The 15,136-nt window shown below is 44.5% G+C and overlaps 1 long non-coding RNA gene across 2 annotated transcripts in view; it reads right to left on the reverse strand.

The window, feature by feature from the left end:
- LOC142829796 (uncharacterized) overlaps window positions 1-14,537 on the reverse strand; it is a 293,243-nt gene extending 278,706 nt beyond the window's left edge. For both annotated transcript variants that reach the window (XR_012904587.2, XR_016349839.1), the window contains exon 1: window positions 14,482-14,537. This is a non-coding gene — a long non-coding RNA (uncharacterized LOC142829796). The remainder of the gene's footprint in view (window positions 1-14,481) is intronic.
- Between the last annotated feature and the right edge of the window lie 599 nt (window positions 14,538-15,136).

Here is a 15,136-nt window from a genome sequence, read left to right on the forward strand (position 1 = left end):
TAACTAATACTCATTATACAGAGCACATTACGCCAGTGCTCCAGCAGCTGCACTAGCTTCCAGTGTGTTTCTGGGCACAATTCAAGATCTTTATGACTTACAAAGCCCCAAATGGGTTGGGACCAGGGTATTTGACAGACCATCTCCTCCCATATGAATCCACCCGAGGACTGAGATTGGCTGGGGAGGCTCTATTCTGTGTTTCTCCACTTATGGAGATAAAGTTGACATTCGCACAGGGCAGAGCCTTCTCAGCTTTTGCTGTGGAATTCTCTCCTATGGGACAGCCACCTGTTGCCAACATGGGCACTGTTTCAGCACCATGCCAAAGCCACCCTTTTTACCCATGCTTTTATTAGTGTTTAGTTGGGTGTGTGCATAGCAGGTTTTATGTCCCCCCACCTTTGGGATCCTGTATTTTATACTTTTGTATGTATTTGTGTTAAAATTTGTAAGTCACCTTGAATATTTTAGAAGGGCTGGGTAAAAATATTTTAAATGAATAAACAAACTGCTTGTGCTGAACTTTACATGGCTGCCCACAGCAGTAAGTGAGGATGCTGAAGGCATGCACCCCAGTGAGAACTGATTGGTACACACCAGTAAGAAAGCAAGCATTACTTTATAATACTGCAGCGAAGGGTATCAGATCTCTAGAGCAGTGTTCCACAAGTGTCCTGGAGAGATGGGCTCGCACCGATGGCACTGAAGAGTTGATTACTGGGATTTTCAAAGAAGCCCAAAGGCGTTGGGCACCCAACTCATTCAATGCAGTCCGAAACTTTAAATCCTCTAGGCTTCTGGACAATCCCAACTGACACAGAAAGCTGGTCTATGGAAAGTTGTTAATCCCTAACTAGTCACAGTTATAACCATGTGCTGGAGAGGACATGCCTGTGAGGTAGCTTTGCAACAGGGGCTTGCTGGAGAAGGAACTCTGCTGGACAGATGGGAAGTCCAGCCAACTAGAGACCAACCTGATGTGAACATCATGTCCTAGTACAATGGGGCTTAGATCTTAGCTAGGGCCTCCAGGTACAACAGTTATAATATACAGTTTCTATTATTGTCATATATATTCCTGTTAGTTTAGGAAGACAGGCACCTCTTTTTCCCAATCCTTTGGGACATGGGTGACTGACTTAGTGGTCCTCAGAGAAAAATACATTGTGCAAATGTAATGTTTATATTGGTACATGGACTGCAATCCTTACTCCCACTCACTGGCACTTAGCTATGCAAATGTGTTACACACTATAATTGGATCCAGTGAATCCATATTATAATCCTAACAGAACCTACCAAGAGTCTACATTAGCAGGGCTACAAAAGCTTACAAGAAACAATTATTTCTGAGCATTACTCAAGATTTTAAAGATAAACAAAGCTAGACTATTTCCCAACTATACAAAACAGTCAACTTTCCATGAAAACCTCTTTAAAGCTCCCTCCCAAATAAGTGTTGATCAAAGCAATATATATCAATAAAAAGACAAGTAAAAAAAAATCAGTTCTGATCTAATAAACTGTGAAAACATTGAGTGCATCTGACAAAATGTGATCAATAAAAAGAGAGAAAAAGTCCAAAGAGTTTAGCAAAACAATTCTTAAATAAGACTGATGAAACTATACTGTTATAACTTTGCTTCTAAACATATCTAGTAAGTATTCCTATAAGCACTCGCTCTCACAATATATATATATATATAAATAAAATATAAATAAATAAAATTAAATGCAAATCTCCAATAAATATTCCCAGTAGCATGCTCTCGCTCGGTCTTTCGCGCGCTCTCTCTCTCTCTATATATATAAATAATTAAATGCAAATTTCCAGAATCTTGTTTTAGTCGAAGGGCTAGAAATGAAAGAGTAAAAATCTGCATTATGCCTTGATTGGGGCTAGCCAGACAGTGGTAAGGAATTAGCCATCCTTCCCAGAGGAAACAGGTGTGATCTAGCAAGGAAAGGGCTATCTTGGCTCTAATTCAAGTTAATCACAGCCAGTGCGCTAAGCTCCACACTGAGGCAAGCACGCATGGAATTTGACAAATGTCGTCATGGAAATCAGGGCCAGTTTGAAAACAATTCACCAGTAAGAAAAAGCTATATCCATGACAATCCTTAATTGCAACAAAGGATATGACCACTTCTGCTCCATGATCTGATAGTGGAGCTCAGACTCAGTAGTAGTAAAATGGAAATGAGCCTTGATTGGGGGGAGAGGGGGAGAGGGAAGAGAGAGAGAGAAGCTGTTTAATTCTCTTGAATTAAAAATAAGAATGTGCATTGTCTTGCTAATAAGTCAAAGCAAAGAGAAATGCAATGTTAAACTATGAGGAAGTTTCAGGCAAGAGAGTGTTTAGTAAGCAGGTGTTAAAAATGCATGGTAAAATGAGTGAGAAGTGGAAATGGATTTGAAAGAAAGGATTGGAGTCCTCCAGTTCTGCAAATCCCAGAAAAGCTGTCAACTCTGACCAGGACCTGAGGTCTCCTGTTTAGGAGTAAATACCATTCAGTCAAAGCTTTGCTCCCCACTTGGGGAGAATCTGTTTGAGTGGCATTTTAACTCCTGTTTCACACACCCTTTGCACTCTTTGGCTATGTCTACACTGGCACCCTTTTCTGGAAATGCTTAAAACGGAACAGTTTTCCATTATAAGTATTTCCAGAAAAAGCGCGTCTACATTGGCAGGATACTTTTCCGGAAAAGCGTCTGTGGCCAATGTAGACGCGCTTTTCCGCAAAAAAAAGCCCTGATCATCATTTTCACGATCAGGGTTTTTTTTGCGGAAAAGACTACTGTGCTGTCTACACTGGCCCTTTTCCAGAACAGTTTTTCCAGAAAAGGACTTTTGCCCAAATGGGAGCAGCATAGTTTTTCCGGAAAAACTCTGACAATTTTACAGGAGATCGTCAGTGCTTTTCCGGAAATTCAAGGGGCCAGTGTAGACAGCTGGCAAGTTATTCCGGAAAAGCGGCTGCTTTTCTGGAATAAGTGGCCCAGTGTAGACACAGCCTTTCAGTTTCTGGTCCTGAATAGTACAAAATGTAATACTGGAAAAATCTTGGTCATATGAAATGACAGCCCTATTTCCAACCCAAGACACTTAACCATAGCTTATATTTGCCTCTTGCAGGCTCTAAGAGCACAGTATTTGTGAAGAGGAAATGAACTGCAGGGAAATGGTATTTTTAAAACGTTACATACATAGGTGGATAAAACCAGACGTGCCTGACTCCAAAACAGAATAGGGTGAATACTTGCTTTTTGTGTGTGTTGATGATAAATGACTAAACTAAACCTTAGAAACAAGCATAAAACAATAGTAGGTATTTTTGTAAGTCAGAATACCAGAGACACAGGGTAGATGAGGTACTCTTTCACTGGACCAACATCTGTTGGCGAGAGAAACAAGCTTCCAAACTTCCAGGCTTTGTCTACACTGCGCATTGTTGCGCAAGAAGATATGCAAATGAGGCACAGCAATAAATATCGCCATGCCTCATTTACATAGCTAATGACCTGCCATTTTTGTGGAAGGGGCTTTTGCGCAAGGAGCAGTCTACACTGCTCCTTCTTGTGCAAAAAAACCCTCTTGCTCAGGAGCTGTTCTTCCTGAAAATAAGCGGCAGAACGACTCCTGTGCAAGAGGGTTTTTTTGCACAAGAAGGAGCAGTGTAGACAGCTCCTTCTTGCACAAAAGCCCCTTCTGCAAAAATGGCAGCTCATTAGGTATGCAAATGAGGTGCAGTGATATTTATCACCACTCCTCATTTGCATAACTTCTTGCGCAACGATGCTCAGTGTAGACGTAGCCTCAGAGAAGAGTTTAGGAAGGAAGTTTGGGCATAGAAGTGAAGATGGGATCTCTGGCCCCTGGAAGGAGTGGTAGGTGGTAGGTCAGGTCTCCAGATGGATAGCTCGGAGAAGAAAGCAAGCAATGCAAGAAGATGAGACGGAGCAGGAGTGGGAGCATCACATAACTGCTGCTGTTGTGATGTAACTAGAACAAACATTAAGAAGTGTAGCTTTTATACATGCCAAGTAAAGGAACAGGAGTGATATAATCTGGAGCTGAACTGAGGTTTTTTTTTTTTGAGTCCCAGGGAAATGGGGGGAAACCATCTCCCAGTGCTGGAGAAAGCCTTTGGGAGAAGGTGAGCAGAACAAGTCTTAGAGGGCATTCCAGTATGAGTGAGCTGAGACCCCTGTCTTGTCCTTGAGCGCTCACAGATGCTGGATGAAGATTACAAACCTGCCCCTTCCTGCAGTTTAGCCTGTCAGGTAACTCCAAACCAAGACCAGGGACTAGGGTGGTACAAATAATGAAATAGTCCTTTAGGTGCTCCCTTTTATAGTGTAGTTGGCACTAACTGGAGCCCCTCTTATGAGACATGTATTGGTCCATATTAAGCAGAGATTACTGCTGGCTTCTGAAGGGTTTCCCATTAAAGACAGCCAGAGAGAACATCATTGTCCAAACTGGGAGAGAAACAGGGTAATATCTTGTTCCTGTCTTCTTCTCAGAGAGTGTGTAGACAGTGCAGGTCTATACTTAAAAGGATGCAGCAGTGCTAATGGGGCAACTTTGCTCCTTATTTCCCCCTCTACAATCTATTATAGCCCTCCCCTGTGCGCTAATTAGGTACCATGTGATCTACCCTGAGAAATTCATTGTATTTGAAACGACCAGAGTGCCGGCTCAGCTTTTCATGCCAGCACTTTGTTGCAAGGGGATTGTGTAGTTACATGTATGCTTTGGACCCTTGTGGTATAGTTAGTCTCTATGGATGCATCTGTACTGCACAACTATTTCAGGATACCAGAGGTATCCCAAAATAGCTACCTCTCATATTTTTCGAAATAACAGGCGTGCTAGTTCGGCATCCCGGTAACCCTTGTTCCATGAGAGTTAAGGGACGTACCGAAATAGTGCATTATTTTGAAATTTGGCACTGTAGATGAATTTCAAAATAAGAGATGCAACAAAATCCAGAATTCATAGAGAGAAAGGAAGATCTTGTGGTCCAGGCACTGAACTAGGATTCAGGAGATCTACATTCTATTCCTGTCTTTGTCACAAAGGGTATGTCTACACTACCCCGCTAGTTCGAACTAGCGGGGTAATGTAGGCATACCGCACTTGCAAATGAAGCCCGGGATTTGAATTTCCCGGGCTTCATTTGCATAAGCGGGGAGCCGCCATTTTTAAATCCCCGCTGCTTCGAACCCCGTGTAGCACAGCTACACGGGGCTCGAACTAGGTAGTTCGGACTAGGATTCCTATTCCGAACTACCGGTATACCTCATTCCACTAGGAATCCTAGTCCGAACTACCTAGTTCGAGCCCCGTGTAGCTGTGCTACACGGGGTTCGAAGCAGCGGGGATTTAAAAATGGCGGCTCTCCGCTTATGCAAATGAAGCCCGGGAAATTCAAATCCTGGGCTTCATTTGCAAGTGCAGTATGCCTACATTACCCTCCTAGTTCGAACTAGGAGGGTAGTGTAGACATACCCAAACCTCCTTACGAACCCATACCCAAGTTACTTAATCTCTTTACCAATGGTCCCTATAATTAAAACAGGGACATTTCATTTTTCACTTCGTTAATATATTAAGCTCTTCCAGGCAGGAACCATCTCTTACTAGGTGTGTGTATGGCACCTAGTGCAATAGACAGTCACCTTGGGTGAGGCCCCCAGGTGCTACTGTAATAAGGCCAACCCTACCAATACACAGAACCACATGGTGCCCCACATTTTGTGCTGTCCTAAGTTCACCTAAATTCTATGGTTCCCGAGGCAGCAGTGTGTGGCATAAGGGGAAAAGCTGCTGTGGCTGCCAGCCCCATTCCCTGGACTGCCTGTTGCACCCCATCTCCACATCTGCTCCACCCCCTGTTCTTCCTGGCCCTGTTCCATACAATTGTCCTTTATTTTGTACATCAAGAAAAGGGGCTAGGGAAGGGTAAGTGGAAGGAGGTGAGGGAGGAATGGGGCACGAGCCCCCCATGGGGAGGACTGGGCTGGCTTTGCGGGCTTTTGGGGTGGAAACTCTCCTGCAGCCCCCCGATTACCCCCTCTACCCCCATTTCCTCCCCCTCAGCTTCCTCTTACGGAGTGGTACAGCCCAGGACGCTAATGGGGGTGTTTGGTGCTGGCAGCAGGATTGGTCACCCCCACACTCACCAGAGATGGGGGGTAGGATCAGAGCAATCCCACTGCATCACTCTATGTTCTGCCAATGCAAGGGGGGCATTCTAACCCCTCCCTTCAAACCGGAGTGGAGCAGTCCAGAGCCGTGTTGCTTTGCTTCCTCTTCCCCCCATTCCCCATGCTGGTGAATTCAGGGGCGGGCTCCAACCCTTGTTGCCTCCCTGTCCTGTTTCTACCCCCCCCCACACACACACAGCTCCTGCAGTCGTGAACGCCCCACCCCCACAGGGACCTGTGTAGTGCCACAAAACTTTTAGGCAGGGCCCTAGTATCAAAAATAAATTCCTAAGCAAATACAGTTGGTTAATCCCTACTAATAATAGCTAGAAAATAAATACCAGTGAGAAGCAGATTTTGATGTGGCCAACAAGCAGACAGATAACTGTGGTGGATCGCCTTCAGAATAATGAGGGAATCATTTAATGACAATATTTAGTAGGAGAATTACGCTACAACGTTAATTCGAACTAACTTAGTTCGAATTAGTTAATTCGAACTAAGCTAATTCGAACTAACTGATCTAGACTAAAAAACTAGTTCGAATTAGCGTTTTGCTAATTCAAACTAGCATGTCCACATTAAGTGGACCCTGAACCAGGCTTAAGGATGGCCGGAAGCAGTGCCGGCAGGGCATCAGAGGAGGACTTAGAGCGTGGAGCTGCTGCCTCAGGCTAGCCGAGGGCTGTGCTTAAAGGGTCCCGACCCCCACCCCAGACAGACAGTTCTCAGGGGTGCCCCGCTTGCAAAGCAGTCCTGGCTTGGAGTGCCCGGAGTACCCACACTGGGCACATCACAGCACTCGGCCATCAGACTGGCTGCACTTGCCGCAGGCTGCCATCTGGGGAGAGGGGGTAATCGGGGGGCTGCAGGAGAGTTTCCACCCCAAAAGCCCGCAAAGCCAGCCCACTCCTCCTCCCTCGTGCCCCATTCCTCCCTCACCTCCTTCCACTTACCCTTCCCTAGCCCCTTTTCTTGATGTACAAAATAAAGGACAATTGTGTTCAAAAATGGAATCTGTCTTTATTGAACAAAACTGGGGGAGACTGGGAAAAGGAGGTGGGAGAGGGGAAGAGAGGCTGGGAGAGGGGAGGGCAACTAAAATGATCAGGGGTTGGGAACAGGTCCCATATGAAGAGAGGCTAAAGAGACTGGGACTTTTCAGCTTAGAAAAGAGGAGACAGAGGGGGGACAGGATAGAGGTCTCTAAACGCAAGAATTGGGTGGAGACGGTGCATACTGAAAAGTTCTTCATTAGTTCCCATAAAGAAGGACTAGAGGACACCAAAGGAAAGGAATGGGTAGCAGGCTTCAAACTAGTAACAGAAAGTTGTTCTTCACAAAGCAAAGAGTCAACCTGTGGAACTCCTTGCTGCAGGAGGCTGTGAAGGCTACAACTAGAACAGAGTTTAAAGGGAAGTGAGATCAAGTCATGGAGGTTGGGTCCATGGAGTGGTATTAGCCAGGAGGTAGGAATGGTGTCCCTGCCCAAGGTTTGTGGAAGGCTGGAGAGGGATGGCACAAGACAAATGGCTTGGTCACTGTCTTCGATCCATCCCCTCCAGGGTCCCTAGGGTTGGCCGCTGTTGGCAGACAGGCTACTGGGCTAGATGGACCTTTGGTCTGACCCAGGATGGCCATTGTAAGCTCAGGGCTCAGGGTCGGGGGTCTCAGTGGACCCCCTTGATTTTCATGCACACCTGCTCCTGGGTGGCCAGGCTGGCAGCTCTCCTGCCCTAGCCGGCCACTTTCCTGTGCCTAGTGCGGAGATCGTGGACGAGGTCCACGATGTCCGCACTAGCCCAGGCGGGTGCCCGCCTCTTGCGGTCCCGGGCAAGCTCCCGGGAGCCGCCAGCCTAGTCCCAGGAAGAGGGGGAGGGCTGGGGGGCATCGGGTGGGTGGCTCGATCTGTGCCAGGTGCAGGGTCTGCTGGCTGGGTGCTGGCAGGCTTGCACCTGGCACGGGCACCGTAGCCAGCCCATGCCCCTTTAAGGGGTCCGGGGCCGGGAAGGGGGCAGACGAGTTTCCCTGGTGTTGGCCAGAGTGGCCACCAGGGAAACCTGGGGAGGGCTAGCCTCCCACTAGTTCGAATTAAGGGTCTACACAGCTCTTAATTCGAACTAGTAAATTCGAACTAGGCTTAATCCTCGTGGAATGAGGATTACCTAGTTCGAACTAAGCGCTCCGTTAGTTCAAATTACGTTCGAACTAACGGAGCGCTAGTGTAGCGCCTATGAAAGTTAGTTCGAACTAACGTCTGTTAGTTCGAACTAACTTTGCAGTGTAGACATACCCTTAGGAAATAAAATCTTGCACAAGAAGATTAGCTATAGAACACTACAGGAGAGAATCTGAGCAGTCTTCAGCCACAATAAATTGACTATTAAAGGATGGGAAGGCTGAGTAGGAGAACATAAGAACGGCCGTACTGGGTCAGACCAAAGGTCCTTCTAGCCCAGTATCCTGTCTGCTGACCATGGCCAGCACCAGGTGCCCCAGAGAGGGTGGACCGAAGACAATGGTCAAGTGATTTGTCTCCTGCCATCTCTCTCCAGCCTCTGACAAACAGAGGCCAGGGACACCATTTTATCCCCTGGCTAATAGCCTTTTATGGACCTAACCTCCAGGAAATTATCTAGCTTCTCTTTAAACTCTATTCTAGTCCTAGCCTTCACAGCCTCCTCTGGCAAGGAGTTCCACAGGTTGACTACACGTTGTGTGAAGAAGAACTTTCTTTTATTAGTTTTAAACCTGCTACCGATTAATTTCATTTGGTGTCCTCTAGTTCTTCTATTTAGGGAACTAATAAATAACTTTTCTTTATCAGACCTCTCCACACCACTCATGGTTTTATATACCTCTATCATATCCTCCGCCCCCCCCCCCCCCCGTCTCCTCTTTTCTAAACAGAAAAGTCCCAGTCCCTTTAACCTCTCCTCATATGGGACCCGTTCCAAACCCCTAATCATTTTTGTTGCCCTTTTCTGAGCCCTTTCCAAGGCCAAAATATCTTTTTTGAGATGAGGAGACCACATCTATACACAGTATTCAAGATGTGGGTGTACCATAGTTTTATACAGGGGCAGTAAGATATTCTGGGTCTTATTTTCTATCCCTTTCTTAATCATTCCTAGCATCCTACTTGCCTTTTTGACTGCCGCTGCACACTGCGTGCACACTGCGTGGAAGTTTTCAGAGAACTGTCCATGATAACTCCAAGTTCTCTTTCCTGATTTGTCGTAGCCAAATTAGCCCCCATCATACTGTACATATAGTTGGGGTTATTTTTCCTGATGTGCATTACTTTACACTTATCCACATTAAATTTCATGTGTCATTTTGTTGCCCAGTCACTCAGTTTGGTGAGATCTTCTTGGAGTCCCTCACAGTCTGCTTCTGTCTTGACTATCCTAAACAGTTTGGTATCATCTGCAAATTTTACCACCTCACGGCTTACCCCTTTCTCCAGATCATTTATGAATAAGTTGAAAAGGATTGGTCCCAGGACTGACCCTTGGGGGACACCACTAGTTACCCCTCTCCATTCTGAAAATTTACCATTTATTCCTACCCTTTGTTTCCTGTCTTTTAACCAGTTCTCAATCCAAGAAAGGACCTTCCCTCTTATCCCATGACCATGTAATTTACACAAGAGCCTTTGGTGAGGGACCTTGTCAAAGGCTTTCTGAAAATCTAAATATACTATATCTACTGGATCCCCCTTGTCCGCATGTTTGTTAACCCTTCCACCACTCCCCCCTCCCAAATTAAACTTCTATTTAACCAAGTGTGGCAATAAAAGTCTCCTACATTAATCAAAGGTATGAATCTTTTAGGTCTGATCCATAGTTAAGTTGAAGTTTCAGGCTTTGAAAGTAAATGTATTTTTTTTAAAAAAAAGCAAATTCTTGTTCTCCCACAAGCACTGCAGAGTTAACTGCCTCACAGATCTGACTTCACTACTTACATTAAAGAAAATTCAAAGAAAGAACAAAAGACTCCAATTCTCAGCCTACAATGCTCTCCTAAAGTTGGCAGACTGTAGTAGTAATTTTAAAGCTAATATAAATATAATTAGCTACACTTTTTTCTGTATTTTTCCATCTACTGGGATTAACTTGCAGTGTCCATGGAAATAATTGCTTCAATAAACATCTTGATTTGAAACTTAATAAGTTGGATTCATTTCCATTTCTTTTGTCTTTAAGAAAGACACAGTGCTCCAGATACAAATAAAAAGAGATACAACAAAAACAGATCACTTCTGCATCTGGTGATTGAGATTTATTCCCTTGTAGTTTGCACAGCCAATGTCCATCTTCTTGCCAGCCAATTCAATAAAAAGGTTTTCCTACTGCTGTGCTGAGGATGCCTGGACAAGGCCACATGAGTCTAGGGGGAAATTAATTTTCAGGCTGTGAAGGGCCATAGCTAAGCCAATAGGAAAGAGCTTTCCCATCAGTTTAATTAGTCCACCTCACAAAGACTGTAGCTATATCAGTGGGAGACCTTTTCCTGCCAACGTAGCACTGTCTAGTGTGTGTGGGGGAAGAGAGGGTGTTATTCAGTATAACTTCTGTCACTGAGAAGTAGAAAAAAAATCCATATTCCTGAGCAATGTACTTCTAGTGCAGCACTGGGCAAATACCAGCCCATGGACTGGTTCCGGTTCACCAGGATTAGCCCTTGCCAGGCCACTGTCATTGTATTTGCCTGTGCAGGTACAGGTATTTGCAGCTCCCATTGGCCAGGAACAGGGATCCGTGGCCAATGGGAGCTGCAGGCACCCATACCTGCAGAGGCACAGGTAAATATAATGGTGGCCCGCTAGGGGCAACTGCTGCCATCTTATCACTAAGTGGGGGTGGCCAATAAAAGTGTGTAGTGATATACTAGAATTCAGTGGTTCCCAAACTTTGGCATCATGCCCCCCTTTTGATTTTTGAGAAACCCTCACGCCCCCCCTCCCAAAAGATAGCAGCAAAACTTGGGGTAGGATTGATGCATGCATATGTGGCTGGGTTGCCTCATGCCCCCACTGGAATTTCTTCATGCCCCCCAGTTTGGGAATCCATGTACTAGATCTTAGGCTCCCAGACATGAAGAGCAGCTCTGTGCAAGCTGATAGACTTGTACTAGAAAAATATTCCTTAGCTTTGCAAACCACTCATAGCCTGGTGGGGGGGGGGGGGGGGGAAGAGAGAGGAACAAAAACCATAGTGGAGGAGGGGACAAAACCAAAAAACTATAATCATTCCTCTCAGAACTAACTCGCTCACCCAAATTCTCTCTGTGTATTTGGACAAAGAGGTTGGCTAGCAATACCAAGTTTTACTCAATGTCTTGCCAGGAGCAGATACTCCAAATTTTGGATGGATAAGAGAAAGGCCTTTCATATTGTCATTGTCAGTCAAGCAAGCTGATTTTTAGAATTGGTTGAGGAATGAAGGGCTATCCCATTCAACATGAGAGGTAAAAGCAGGGCTGGATTCACCAGTAGGCTATAGCTAGGGTCCTTCCAACTTCATGGCCCACTTGGGACAATTTTGTGGTTATAGGATTTTTTTTTTTAAATGAAAATGTGCCTGATTTCAGCTATTTACATTTGAAATGTCATGATGTTGCAATTTTACGTGTCCGGATCCAAAAATGAGTTGAAGGTTTGCAAGTTTATTGTAGGGGAGGGTTGTAGCACTGCTACCCTTCTCTTTGTGCTACTGCTGCTGGCAGTGCTGCCTTCAGAGCTGGGCTGCTGCAGAGCAGTGGCTGCTGATTGGGAGCCCAGCGCTGAAGGCAAAATTTTCGCCAATAATGGTGTGGAATTAAGGGTGGCACTACCATACCATGCCATCCTTACTCCTACACTGCTGCTGAAGGCAGGGCAGAAGTAAGGTTGACACTAATGTGCTCCTCCTGAAAATAGTTGTGTGACACCCCTCCCACCCTGCAATTTGAGAAACACTGGTCTTCCCCCATGAAATCTGTATAGTATAGGGTAAACATATACACAGAAAGTACATTTAATGGTGGGAGACCAATCTTATGGTCTGTGACATTTGTCATTGCCCTGAATTCGATAGAGCCCTAGCCGTAGGCTAAGGCCATCCTATTGCTTAGGTCAGAGGTAGATAAATACCAGCCCGTGGGCTAGATCTGGTCTGCATGCACAATTTGGGGTATGGAGCATGATCATTTTCTTGCATTACTTCACATCAGCTTATCATTTAAGTGGTTGGTGAATTTCACGCTGAATTTCAAATTTAAAAGAAGAATCAGTTGAAACCCATTACAAGAATTATTTGTATCATAGTAATTGTTCCATTCATGGGCCAGGACGCCATTGGTTTTGGTGGTGGGCAAACAAAAACCACCACTCCAGTCTCCAAGAGCGGACCTCAAATATACAATTTTCAATTCATGGTGAAACAAGTAATTAACATGGTAAGTAATTTACATTACAGAGGGCACATCACCTGTACAAGTTATGTGCAATCCAGTGCGACCTAAAGGTGCAAGCTAAAATGAGGGCCCCATTTTACTAGTCACAGATACACAGAAGATCTTTTTCTGCCCAGAACAGCTCCCACCCAAGACAAAGCAGACAAACAAAAAAGGAACGTAGCAGAAGTGCAGACCATGTTCTGCAAACAAATGTCTTGTTTAAAAAACAAACAACATTTGTTTTTTTTATTCTGGTTTAATTAAATTCCCCTATCGTTTTAGTTATGTAGAATGTAATACAGCTGCACTAGCCACCATCCCTTTCTACACAAGTGTTGCTACGTGTAGTTAGACAACTGTTGCTTTTAACTCTAGAGGTTGATGCATTTTGTTGTCTACTGTATACAGAATACAGTATGCTTTGGTATCCTCTGGAATGTAACAGCTATAAACAAATTTTCTTGTACCATATACTTCTCTATTCAGTGACAAATACTGCAACGTGAATATGTGGGGGGGGGGGAATCAATGGTTTTCAAAATATTTAGAAGTGAAGGGACATGTTCTGATGTTTTCTGTTTGTGGTATAGGTTATATTATGTCAATTTAATTGTTAAGAAGTCAACATTACAAACACACTTTAATAGCTTTGCTAATTGAAACTTTGGCTGATGTATGAATTATAATATCTTGTCATGTCCACAAAGTAATAACGTTACTAACCTTGCTATTTCACAAAACATATCTGCACCTAGAGTAAGTTCTGTTGTGCTGTATGTAGCTATGAACCTAGGACTTACAAAGAAAAGTACAAACAAAAATTCCCTAATGTACACAACTGAGAGAAACTGATATACTTTGAATTTAAACTATAGATTAATAGAACATGTTAGAATTACATTCTATTAAAAATCATGAGACTAAGTTGTTTTACATTTTAGAATTAACAACCAGAAGAGCCTTTTACTAGAATTAAATAAGTGACCAGTGCTGTATTCTAACACTGGATTCTCCTAACCCAAATGTGGGAAGAGTCCTACTTTTCTGTGTCACTCAGTTATCTCTCTCATTGAGCCAAAATAGAAATGTGCACTCTATAAAGACAGAAGTTTCTATGTGCATACAGTCCTCAAAGCAGTCAAGTGCTATCTATCAATATTTAGGATGAACAGAGGCAAAACCCAAGACAAAAATAGAAAAACCTACAGGCATTCTCTCAGTCCTCAGCTAGGGTACCACTACACTGAGAGGAGGGAAGGGTGGAAAAAGGTATGCAAATTGCTCTCATTTGCATACCCCCTTCCGTGTTTTTTTCCCCCGGAAGAGGATTTTCTGATTTGGCCCATCTACACAGAGCCAAATGTCTGGAAAAAAAACCCTCTTTTGAAAGCCCCTGTAAACCTCATTTTACGAGGAAAAAGGGAGCTTTTGAAAGAGGGGTTCCCCCCCACACACACACTTGGCTCTGTGTAGGCAGGTCAAATATCAGAAAATCCTCTTCCGGAAAAAAATGGAAGAGGGTATGCAAATGCAAGCACAATCTGCATACCTTCTTCAAAAAAAACCCCAGCATAGCTATACCCCAACAGTGAAATCCTGGCCCCAATGAAGTCAGTGGCAACACTCATATTGATGTCAGCCAAGCCAGGACTTCAATTATTGCACAATTTTTATGTCCTATGTGGCAAGGGCCCCTCTTCCCCAAGCCACCACTGGGTAGGCCTCCTCCCCTTAGCCCCCCAAGTTAGAGGTTTTGGCAACAGGTCTCAATGGTAGGTAGCCTGGGCCAGGTGCCCACAGGCTCCCTCTTTGGCTGCCTTTACCTAATGCTGGTCAAAATTGGTCTCTCCGGTTTCTTCCTCTCCACCAGCTTCCTTTTGTCCTCTCCAGCCATCAACTGCTGAGGCTTTTAAAGGCCTTTAGACAGACAGCAGAGAAGTCAGCTGGCCCCAATTAGTCTGAGCCAGCTCCCTCCCAGCTGCATCTAAGTGGGCTGCAGTTCTTCTCTCATAGGGTTTTTCCCTTTTAGGCTACCTTTTCCCCCTCTCTGCAGCAGCTCCCTGGCCTGACCCGGTCACACCTACTACAGCACTTCCTCAATATTTTTTTTTCCACAAGGTGGGGAAAAAAGGCAAAGTTGGTTGCCTGAATACCTTTCTTCCCATTAACAGCCACATACAGACTCTCGCATCTCTGCAATCATGTATCCTGCCTGTGGCAACTCCTAGTAATAGCTTTCAAGGAAAGATTATTTTAGAACGGTATTAAAATGCATTTAATTTATCTTTTACCACAGTTTGGCATTTCAAAGTGAAGAGACCTTATCGCTCTATGACCAGCCAGCTCTCTACTATTAGCAAATGCTTCTCAGACCACTATTTGCCAACCTCTGTCCTATGTAGAACAGCCTTTGCTCACTCACCATAGTACAGACAAATTTCACCTTTTAATTGCATGAAGAGGCCAAAGCTAGCACTG

Source organism: Pelodiscus sinensis, chromosome 6, assembly GCF_052426305.1.
Source record: "Pelodiscus sinensis isolate ZL-2025 chromosome 6, ASM5242630v1, whole genome shotgun sequence".
NCBI lineage: Eukaryota > Metazoa > Chordata > Testudines > Trionychidae > Pelodiscus > Pelodiscus sinensis.